We start from the raw sequence: 13,262 nt of genomic DNA, 5'->3' as shown, positions 1-13,262 counted from the left end.
TATGTTTTTGAAGAAGAATCTTTGCTAAATAACAATTTTTTTTTTTTTTTTTTTACAAATTATGATTTATAGGGCGTTGTTTCTTGTGGTCGTTGTTTCTAAGTATTTTCAATTTCCACTTCCGTGAATGCTCGCCCATGGCGTTGTGTGATACCTTATTTTAATTTTTAATGGCTTGTATTATACGTATCTCCTCCTATGATATTTACTTAATAGTTCCATTTGTTAAGTTGGTCAAACAATAAATGCAAAAAACATGAGGAGATTCCATGCAAATTAAGTTTAGAGTTAAATGCTTGGTTGGCAGTGGCGGACCCAGGATTTTATTTCAATGGGGTACATTTTCGGGTCGGTCCTTGTTCGGGTCAAGTTAAAGTGAGGTTTGAACTAGATTTTAAAAAAAATAAGAAAAATGGGCTTATCAAGGATTGAACCCATGACCTCGTGGGGGAAAAGAAGGAGATTTACCACTACACCAGCTTTCTTTTTATTTTTATGGTGTCCATCTAATTGTATTTATGGGGTCCATATACAATTTAATATACCGAATCTACTATTTTTTTAAAAAGATTGGGGTCCGGGGACCCCGGTGGCACCAATGTAGGTCCGCCCCTGTTGGTTGGTCCCTATGGTTTGCAAAAATCGAAGACTTGGTCCTAGTGGTTTACTAATTACACGCGTGGTTCCAAAACTTGTCAAAAAAGAACTCGGTTGGTTCCCAGCTCTCTAACATCAGTTAAATTTCTCAATTAACTATATGTGAAATGACTATGTTACCCCTGAACAATTAAAAGAAATAAAAACCCATCCCCTGTTCTTCCCCCTCTCTTTAAAACCCACCAGATCTGTTCTCTCCCTTCAATCCATCACCACCACCTCCACCTCCACCGTCACCTTCAACCCATCCAACCTCCACCCTTCAATTAACAATCGCACTCCAACCCAACCCAGGCCACCATCTCCACCTTCAATCCATCACCACCACCACCTCCACCGTCACCTTCAACCCACCTCCACCTCCACCGTCACCTTCAAACAGTGGCCGGCGGGTGCGATTCAATAACAATAAGCTTCTACAAAGGTTCCAGATCCACTCAATTTCACATTCTCATTCGTGAAATCTGAGGTTTGTTGAGGTGATACGATGGTTTCTCCGTCTTTGAGGGTTTGGTTTGGTGTGATGGTGTTTGTTGATGATGTACAAGTTGTTGATGCGTAGATTATAAGAAGGATGAGTGCGAATTGGAGTGGTTCCGGCATCGTTTCGGTGGTCATCCGACACCAGACTACCACGATTGTTTGTCTGTTTTTAATGTGGTTAATTTATTGATTAATGATTTATTTATGGTTGAGTTGGAATCTTGAAATTGAATTGGACAGAATGGAATGGAAGGAAGGGGAGATTGTCAATGATTAATGACCCTCGTCAAATCATCAAAGTTGGAATCTTGAAATTGAAATAGAATTTGACAGAATGGAATGGAAGGAGGTGGTGGTGATGGATTGAAGGGAGAGAACAGATCCTGGTGGGTTTTAAAGAGAGGGGGAAGAACAGGGGATGTGAGGTTGAAGAAGATGAGTACTTTTTATAGGTTTTTTATTTCTTTTAATTGTTCAAGGGTAATATAGTCATTTCACATATACTTAACTGAGAAATTTGACTGATGTTATGGCTGGGGACCAACCGAGTTCATTTTTGATAAGTTTTGAGACCACGTGTGTAATTAGTAAACCACTAAGACTAGGTCTGCAATTTTTGCAAACCACAGGGACCAACCAAACATTTAACTCTTAAGTTTAGTTTTTTTTATTTCCGTATTTCATCAATTCCCCTCTTTTAGAAAAAAAAATAATAAAAAAATAAATCAATTCCTCTCTCATTCAATTTAGCATTTGACATTAAAAGCTTTAAGATTTCATTTACATTTAATTAGTTATATATTTATTTTTCTGTTATTTTCATCATTTTAACTGTATGTAAAATTTAAATTGCAAGGTAAATACTCCTAACACTTGGCTAAAGATTTATGTTGTTCAAAATATTATTTACACATTACTTACACATATAAATGATTTGTCATACTGTAAAATTAAAACGCTCTTCGTATTTGACACATTAATTACAGGCATAAATGTATTTTTTAAGCAAAATTACGCTTTATTTTTAAAAATACTGATTTACATTGTCAAATGAGTCGTATGTTATATAAAATCAAGACCGAATTAGTGCTATTTTGTGGAGTTTGCGTCGTATTTTATGTTGTTGTTGCCTTTGGAGACTAGATATAAAATGAAACCATATTTGCATTAACATAAAATTAAAACGCTCTTAATTTGTATCCGATAAAATAATATAGTTTCCATGTATTATATAATTCTTTTTTTACGTTAAGATTAGGAGAAATCAATATTGTCTTAATATCTGCCAAGTATAATAATGTTATAACTTATAAATACCATCTACGTATTCATATCACGCTCATGTTTGAAAATGCAGAAAAGCATCATCATGTCTGTTATCTTTCTTTACATCGTTGGTTCAAATCTTATGGCTTGTATTGCTTTTCAACCCAAAGAAGTGTGTCGGGCATATGGTAAACTTTTTTAATTGAATCTATTTTCTACAATTGTCATGCATATCACTTCATCTAATTAATTATTTTTGGTTGAGAAACGGGTGCTGATTTATGTGGTTACTCTTTTGATCATGCACCAAGAGTCTGTGACGATTACCGGTGCAGAGAAGATTGCATCCGACTCGTATCGTTAAATTAAAGAATAACAAAATCATTTTGTGATGGCAGTTTTTGTGTTTGTTGCTCATATAGAATTGCATGATGCAATTGACCCGGGGCCGCATTCGCGGTCTGGAAGACCGGATTCGGGCCCTCCTCGCCGAATTCCAGGGTTGGGTCCTAATATTTTTATATGTAGCTACTAATAAAATAATAAGATAAATAAATATTTTGTTTGAAAATGGAGAAAAGTATTGAGTCTTTCTTTAAATTTATTCACCAAACATTTTGAATGGCATTGTTGTGAAGATGCGAGGCACGTGGTAATTATAATCAATCTTCTTCAACTGTAACGTCATATTATTATTATTATTATATATTATTATTATTATTATTATTATTATTATTATTATTATTATTTATTATTATTATTATTATTATTATTATTATTATTATTATTATTATTATTATTATTATTATTATTATTATTATTATTATTATTATTATTATTATTATTATTATTATTATTATTATTATTATATTATTATTATTATTATATTATTATTATTATTATTATTATTATTATTATTATTATTATTATTATTATTATTATTATTATTATATTTATTATTATTATTATTATTATTATTATTATTATTATATTATTATTATTATTATTATTATTATTATTATATTATTATTATTATTATTATTATTATTATTATATTATTATTATTATTATTATTATTATTATTATTATTATTATTATTATTATTATTATTATTATTATTATTATTATTATTATTATTATTATATTATTATTATATTATTATTATTATTATTATTATTATTATTATTATTATTATTATTATTATTATATTATTATTATTATATATTATATTATTATTATTATTATTATTATTATTATTATTATTATTATTATTATTATTATTATTATTATTATATTATTATTATTATTATTATTATTATTTATATTATTATTATTATTATTATTATTATTATTATTATTATTATTATTATTATTATTATTATTATTATTATTATTATTATTATTATTATTATTATTATTATTATTATTATTATTATTATTATTATTATTATTATTATTATTATTATTATTATTATTATTATTATTATTATTATTATTATTATTATTATTATTATTATTATTATTATTATTATTATTATTATTATTATTATTATTATTATTATTATTATTATTATTATTATTATTATTATTATTATTATTATTATTATTATTATTATTATTATTATTATTATTATTATTATTATTATTATTATATTATTATTATTATTATTATTATTATTATTATTATTATTATTATTATTATTATTTATTATTATTATTATTATTATTATTATTATTATTATTATTATTATTATTATTATTATTATTATTATTATTATTATTATTATTATTATTATTATTATTATTATTATTATTATTATTATTATTATTATTATTATTATTATTATTATTATTATTATTATTATTAACTGGATGATTGATAACACTCTTTCGGTTAGGCATAAGTACAATGCCAATAATATGAAGAATTACCGTTTTAGGAGGTTCCCATTTATTAGATTATCTTGACGTTTTAAATACGGATAAACATATACTAACTCAATAATCACTAACAGATAAACATATACTAACTCAATGAGACCAAAATCGAACCACCCTTATACTTTTCCGCATTAACCGTTCGGGTCCATAATGTTGGTAAAGTTTTATAGTTATGTAAATTTAAATTTTACGGGAATATTCATATCAGTGAAGGACCTAATTATTCTAGCAAAAACTTATAGGTAAATAAAGCATGTTTTCCAAATCCGTATGTTTCTATTTGCTTCCAATTTCTGACAAATTTAATATTTCATTTTTTAAAATTATTTCCTTTTCCAAAAATATCAAATAAATTAACTTTGTTTTGTGGTAAATCTGTAGCTAGTTGTGTCAGTTTGCTACAACATTCCGAAAATTTAGAAATTTTATTTTTTAAATTATTTATTTTGTTTTGGGTACAAATAATACAAAATTTTAATGTATTTTTTCTGAATTTTGTCGAAAAGCTAATTAATGTCGTGACGAAATTGCTACAACTGGTGTGACAATTTTGTCGGAAAATTGAAGAAAAATTTTGGGTTTTTTTTTTGTGAGAAAATTTTAGAAAAAACTAAGTTGTGGGAAATTCGTGGGAAATTTTTGTAGAAAAATATGTAGTTTTCTAGTAGTGAAACCTGCCCGTTGAGTCCAACACAAGACTGGCTGCTGAACCGAGATAGCATTTAAAATTTTTTCTGCTTTACATCACTTTATCTAGAGAGACCTTCCATGGTGTAGAATCAACAAAGATGAATCATATGTTGTATTCAGGTCAAATTTCTCAATTCCATCTTCAGTTGCTTGATTTATTTGGTTAATTAGGGTTAAATTATTATAATTTTTTTGGTTATTAGGGTTAACTTATTATAATTTTTTGTACAGGAGGTTATGAGATGTGGGACAGATTGGGTGGGTTACTACAAAAGGACAATGTTCTTGTTGAGGTATAAGTTTAATATTCTTGATACAATAAAATGCACGGATAGTCCCTGTGGTTTTGCAAAATAACACCTATAGTCCCCAACTTTTGGAAATTACACCGGTGCTCCTTGTGGTTTGACAGTTTGTCACTCGGATAGTCTCTGGAGTGGATGGCGGTTAGTTTTCTCTGTTAAGTGGACGTGAAATGACAAATTGACCCTTCATCTTCTCCACTCTATAAAAAACAAAACCCATGCGGCTGAACAACACCAACACTCATATCCTTCATACCACCACCACCACCAGCACTCTGCAACTCATGTTGCTACAACTGATGCTGATTAATATTAATATTATGATTATGCTATTCGTAGCGCATCTGGCTAGGGTTATCAATCAACTCCTCTTCTCCACTTGCAACATCATCATCTTCCTGCACAATCACATCTTCAACTATTTGTTGATGATGTTGATTAACGGAATCGTACATGGATTGATGCAGATGGTGCTGATTGTTTGTATTAGGTTCTGACATTGTGTAAAAGCATCAACTGAGGTCAAAATTGGAAGGATTTTAAGGTCGATTCATGGCGGACTGAAGGAATTGAAGCGATGCATTTAATAGAGTTAGGGTTTGAGAAAGGGGGAAAAGTGAGGTTTTTGGAGCTCTAATTGAAGATGAGGATTATTTCGAAATGTTCAATTTGATGCTTTTGTGTTATAGATATGCTTTGTCAGTTGTTCTATGTGCATGTGGTACCGTTGTGATCGTCGTAGTTGGGTGGCTCTGGAAGTTGGCCGGAGTTGGGTTGTTTGTTTTTATAGAGTGGAGAAGATGAAGGGTAAATTTGTCATTTCACATCCACTTAACGGAGAAAACTAATCGCCATCCACTCCAAGGACCATCCGAGTAACAAACTGTCAAACCACAGGGAGCACCGGTGTAATTTTCAAAAGTTGGGGACTATAGGTGTTATTTTGCAAAACCACATGGACTATCCATGCATTTTACTCTTCTTGATATTCAAATTCTAGTTTTTTAGATCTTGAATCATATAATATTTTAACTATTTTTTTTCATTTTTTACTTGGCTCATTCTGACTAGGGGTGCAAACGAGTCAAGCGTGTTTAACATATCAAAGTTAAAGCTCAAATGTAACAGAGCATGTCTCTTTCTTCCAAATACATTTCGTTTTTAGTTCTTTTACGTTATGTTGATAATAGATGTTTATTTTTTCTGCTTTATTACATGATAATGATAATAACTATGCTATTTTTTGTTGAACCATGAGTTGACTAATCAAATGCATTCATATCACATTCATGTCATATTTGTTGTTGTAAATTTTACTTTCTTGTGGTACTCATTTAGGCTATAGAATTTATTTCCATTTTCAATTTTCCTATTATTTTGAGGTCATTTAGTGATCAAACAAGGTACATTTTAGCCTAGAAAATGATGTTAGTATTAACTATTTTCAACATATAACGATCAGAACATAAATAAACTTTTGTTGCACTTCTCATGTGTAAGGTAATTTTGTAATCCAAAATGAAAACTAGATAGTAGAAATGGTTCGAAAGTACAATACGCTATCACATTGAGCGTGACTTGGATTTGGATTCTTCTTCTGGTCATCTCGAGACTTTGCGGCTTACACATTGAGATGCGGAAAAAGGTTGGATATCTAAAGAACCGGTTGCAATATATGTAAGTTTACTTGTTCATTTGTACCGCTTAATATTCATTATTTGGTAAATAGTTAATTTATTATGTCTTCTTTTTTTATTCCTAAAAGGAGATATAATGAACATACTTGGGAATCAGTGAGTGACAAGTCCCTTATTTAGAATTTACTTGGATGAAGGTCTATTCGCTTGCATGGGTGGGACGTGATGAATACGCAATGGGTACTACTAAAAAAGCAAAGCCACCAACTTACGAAGAACTAGTGGATGCACTTCAAGGTGATACACCAGAGGCTGGTGAAAGTATCGATGAGTGAAGTCGTTTTAGTAATTTTATATAACCTGTTATTAACTTATGACCAATTTTTATTTTGTTTGTTTAAGTATTTCATTTGGTTGTTTGAACTTTGATGTTTTGATTAAGAATGTTAATTTGGTCGCATAGGTTTCTATAATTGTTTTTGTATTTGTTTGTATATGTTTAAAAATTATTATTTACATATATCGTGGTTAATGTCTACAAATTAAATATGTTTACTAAATTGCTATGCTTTTAACTACACATGTAAGTTAGTTTTAGTCACACATATATGCGTAGGTATAGCGTTCTATATACCTACACATAACTGATGTGTGGGTGATGAATTATATCTACAGTTGCGAGTCTACACATTTTGACACTTAATTTTTGTGTAGGTAAACGCAATTACCAACACATTATATGCTTTTTCCTACATATACTATATATGTGTGGGTAAAGACCCAAATTTCTTGCAGTGAAAGATTGACTTTTAAACCCGATGCTAGATAGAAGAATCTTAGAATCTTTTATCATAGTGTATGATCTCATCCACATAAAACAGGTGTGAGATCGATGGCCCTCCTTCTCCTACTTAATACAGTGTAAATCCTTTATCACAAGCCGCGACATGAAGTGCCTCCATACCTATTATGAAGAGAAAGGGCGCCAACATGTATTAAGTCATCATAATTATAGTATTTATTATTGTATCTAATAGTTATTTTTTATTGTTGTTTAGTCCCTCTTATTGGTGTATATTTAGGTGTTGTATTTGTTCAATAAAATTATTCATTCAAATCCTATTATGGTATCATACGCCCATTGAGTTTTCCCCATCTCCTTGTCTGCTTCCTGCACCCTTCCCTTTCACCTCCTCTTCTTCTTTTTCACTTCATCTTCCATGGCTTCCCCATCTGATCAACCTGCATCTCCATCTCTTCCTACCGTTCTTGTTATCAAGTTATCACCCAATAATTATCTTTATTAGCATAATCAAATGGAACCACTTCTTAGCATTCACGGGCTTCTTGATCATGTTAACGGCACTGTGAATGCCCCCGCAGCCACCTCTGTTGTTGCTGGCAAATCCGTTGAAAACTCGTCATTTCCTGCTTGGCGTGCCTTGGATCAAAAGGCCATTGTTCTTATTACTACTTCCTTAACAGAAGAGGCATTGGCTGTGGTTGTTGGTCTTACCACAGCCTGTGCCATGTGGCTTGCTCTCGAATCGACATTTTGCAATGCTTCTCAAGAACGTGTTCAACACTTACGTGATTCCCTTCGTCTTCTCCAGCGCGGAGACAAGAAAGTGGCTGATTATGGTCGCCCTTTTAAGACCATCTGTGATCAATCGCAAGCAATCGGACACCCTATTGATCCTCTTGAACGTAATCACTGGTATTTATGTGGTCTCGGGGCTGCTTTTGAGGGGTTTTCCACGACAGTTCGGGCCATGCCTCAGCCTCCGTCTCTTACTGATCTTATCATCCGAACTGAGGATCACGAGTCTTTTATGCAGTCTCTTCATGGTTCCGCATCTCCGGCCGTGGCTTTTTCTATCAGCTCCGACCGCGCTCTGCGTCGTGACGGACCCTCTGGTGGCTCATATGGTCGTGGCCGATCATCTTCTCGGGGTTCCTATAATCATGGTGGTTTTCAGTTTGGCCGTGGTAGGCGTCCCCCCACATGCCAACTCTGCCGTGATCGTGGGTACTATGCAAATCATTATCCCAACTTCCAATCCTTTGCATCTCCCGTCACTCAGTCTCCCGATCAGTTGGCACATGCGTTTCACTCCTCCTGTAATATTGCTCCCACTATTCCAGATTGGACATGTGATACGGGTGCTACCGATCACATGATTCCCCAAGTCAATGCCATGCCTCATGCCGCTCCTACTAAAGGTAACCCTCGTGTTTTTTTTTTTTTGGTAATGGCCAGTCGTTACCAATTTCTCACACGGGTAACTCTACTCTAGTACACTTTTTGGTTCTTTGAAACTTAATAACATCTTGGTTGTTCCCCAACTGACCGAACCGTTACTCTCGGTTGGCAAATTAACTGAGGATAATTTTGTTGATGTTGTTTTCTCACATCCGTTCTTTTATATTCAGGATCGGGCCACCAAGCAGGTCCTGGCTTAGGGTCGTCGTGAAGACGATTTATACGTATTACATAATAAACATGAGGCTTGTCTTACCTCTTTTGTATGCCCTAGGGCTTCGTTTGAAGTGTGGCATTCCCGTTTGGGACATGTTAATTTTGACACTATGGTTTTACTTAAAAATAATGGTTGCTTGTCGTTTACCTCTTTATTGCCGAAACCTGTTGTTTGTTCCTCATGTGAACTTGCCAAATCTAAAAGATTACCATTTACCCTCAATGACAAACGTGCGTGTGCTCCGCTTGACTTAGTTCACTGTGATTTGTGGGGCCACTCACCGGTTCCCTCAGTTAACAATTTTTTTGTATTATGTTGCGTTTGTCTATGACTACTCTCGGTTCACCTGGCTTTATCCTCTTCGTGCCAAATCCGAGTTTTATGATGCCTTGGCTATTTTTGTTCCATTTGTGCAAACCCAATTTTCTAGGAAGGTTAAGGTGTTCCAAAGTGATGGAGGTGGTGAGTTTATGAGTCATAAGGTACGAAATCTACTTGAAGCAAATGGTACCTTTCATCGTCTCTCTTGCCCGCATACACCAAGCAAAATGGTCGAGTAGAACGGAAACATCGACATGTTGTTGAAATGGGCTTGGCAATGCTTTTTCAATCATGTGTGCCACCCACCTATTGGGTGTGACAACCCTCACTAAACCAGGTATCCGTACGATTTAATTAATAAATAATTGCTGCTTAATTACTGTGCTTAACTGAAATTGCCAATGAACTGCTACTTGATTTCTAGTACTTGTATATTCCTGCATCATACTTTGATTCCGTCACAACATTATTTACAAGTTGAACCTTAGTGACAAACATGATGCACTAAAGCACAGTAGCATTAGAACGGATAACCTATTGAACATGCTGATAAAGCCAGCATCAGGCAGACACTGCCTCTAAAGGCCTGTATGAGCCAGAAATATTTTACTACACCCATAGTGAGTGTAGGGATACAAGGGTTGTAAAATTGCGTCTCTAGGAATAAGATATAATGACTGGATGTGCCTAAAACGTACTCTAAGCACGAAACACAGCACTTTTATTAACATACTAGCTTCTGGCTAACTGATAAAGTGCCAAAACATGGGGAAGTATTCCTGACACTTTTGGAAATAAATTGTGTCACTAAAAATATTATTAACGACGCTTAAAAGTTTACTTAAGCACTTTAACGGATTTCTATCCAACCGAACAACCGGACTATACCCGGAACATAAAAATATTGCCAAAAATATTATTGGTCTTTTTCTGAGCCAGTTAGGGTCCCTGATTACCCTAACACCCGCGTTAAAACGCAACATGTAACTAACTAAGTTAACCCCTAATCTAACTTAGTTAATCTAACTAAACTCTAACTAAACACTTGAAATCGAACTAGATACCCCCCCCCCCCATTAGAAATCGGCCAACTAGGGGGAACCACAAGAGTACAATTTTGATTATTTAATTGATTTGTGCTTAATATCAAGAAGACATAGTGACCATTGGATTAAGAACAAGGAATTGTCTATAAATACAAACACTAAACACATGAGATTTCTCACACCACATTCCACCCAACACAACTCTCTCCTCTCCTCTACATAGCTCTCGGCCGAACCCTCTTGGGTCACCACCACCATTGTCGAGTTTTGATCAATCCATTCCAACATCACACAAGTATTCAAGGTCACGTATTAGGAGTCTTGGAGCAAACGGAAGCGGAAGGACCTCGTTATCTTGCTTTTATCCACCACATTTTCGCCTAGATTCTTCCCTAGCCCCGAGCTAGAGGTATAACACTTAAAACTCATACTTGGATCATTCTAAAGTGGTTAATAAGATTTGTAACGGTTAAAACTCGGAGACTTGCATTTTGAATCTTTAAAGGCTACTAAAACATGAATATAGTTGGTTAAAAGCTTAATACTTGTGTAAAGGTTGTAGTATTTGAAAGTGGTGATTATTGAGGCCCGATCTACGTAGTGGTAGCTCGGATCATCGTTTAACCCGACTTTGTTAAGATCATGGATCTTGAAATAAGCTTGTTTCTATCGGTACAAGGGTTAAAAGGTGAAACTCTACCACACGAGAAACATGAACTTGTGTAAAAGTATTTTTACTTGTAAAATAGTGTTTAAAACTAGCGGATCTATGTATCTGCAAGTGGTATTTTCGTAGAACCAAGTGTCGAGAAAATCATGTTTTATAAAAGTCGGATGACACACTAACAAATATGATTTTACAAACCACAAGTGTATAAACACTTGTGAAATGAAAGATCCGGCAAAATAACAATTTTTGTAAAAGATGACGGGAAGATGTAAAAATAGATTTATCCTAAAAACGAGGTTTTTACGATATTAAGTTATTTTACACATAGATCCACAAAATATAACAACACTATAGTTTTCGGAAAAACCACAAGTTCATGTGATTATGCGATTTACATACTTGTCGACTGGTTTGATGTGTCGGAAATTGATTGATTGATTTAAAGAAGTTGTTGGAGTGATTTTGTAAAAGAAAATGATACGCTTGAAAGCGTGGCCACCTCCGGTTACAGGGGAAACTCTGGCGAAATTTTTCTAAAAACCTAACACTTAGAATTATTTACAACTGTTAGAATTATTTTTGATATGTTTTCAAATATATTTCGCCACGACTTTATTTACAAATATTCGGAGGTGGGATTTTCACAAAACTAAACGTGATAAGTATATATTTTGTAAATATATTTTTCACCACACTGTTTATGATTATTTTGTGAAAATACATAAGTATTATTTTTAGAGTAAAAATAATATTTCGAACGATAACAGCTCCAAAATAATACAAACGCTTACACGACAAACATGTAAGTTACACCGGTAATTATTATTACCACTTAATCGTTAAAACGTAACTTACGCATTACGGAAATATTCATGAACGCGTATCTTGTCGACGCATTATTTTGGAAATATTATGTGAAGTGAAAATATAATATTTTTGAGAAAAATATTTATATTTTGGAAGTAGAAGTAAAAATATATTAAGTGGGACTTAATGATATAATAAAAATACACATGTATTAAATCCCCCATCCTTGGGAAGGAGATTAACTACCAAGTACATGCAAAATATAAACACGGAATAGTTGTCTAACTATTTCCCAAAAACCTAAACTATAAAGCTAAGGCACGGCCATCCGTCTAATAGAATTAGTACATGTAGGTCGTTGCACAGCTGCCTGACATCCGGAGTACTTGGTATAGCGACACACTGACTGTGAGTTCATGTCCCCCTTTTCTCTTAACTGTTTTCAGTTTTCTAAACTGCGGGGGTGAAATACATGTTACATTGATTATGAATACTTTATACATGGTATGGTTAGCGTAAGGAGGTTTGTTACTTAGATCATGTGAGTGGGTAGGCGGAAACTTGAGGCCATTAATCCTCATGGTAGGACCGAGGGACAGGAGCGGTAGATCTATCTGGGTGTAGCGAGCCCAGCCCCAGGTCCAGCATAACGGACCTCGGGGTGACTTAGTGCCCGACGCATAAATCCGCTAGGTTTGAGTCTTCCTACTTGCACTTCACACATATCGATGGCCTTGCAAACCATTGGTGATCTCTTTTTCCTTATTTGCTACATACCAGGATTTTTGATAAATACAAAGGTTTATTTACTCACATACACATGAACTCGCTCAACATTATTGTTGATTTTTCAACTTACATGTATTTCAGGGAATTAAAAGATCTGGCACGGTATGGCATGTTTTCCGCTGCATTAGTCACCGAGGTCATCCAGGGTTTGGGGAATGTGACTCTTTCCT

Source organism: Helianthus annuus, chromosome 8 (genome assembly GCF_002127325.2).
Source record: "Helianthus annuus cultivar XRQ/B chromosome 8, HanXRQr2.0-SUNRISE, whole genome shotgun sequence".
In the NCBI taxonomy this organism is placed as follows: domain Eukaryota; kingdom Viridiplantae; phylum Streptophyta; class Magnoliopsida; order Asterales; family Asteraceae; genus Helianthus; species Helianthus annuus.
The sequence above is the reverse complement of the archived record's forward strand: the minus strand, read 5'-3'. Positions refer to the sequence as shown.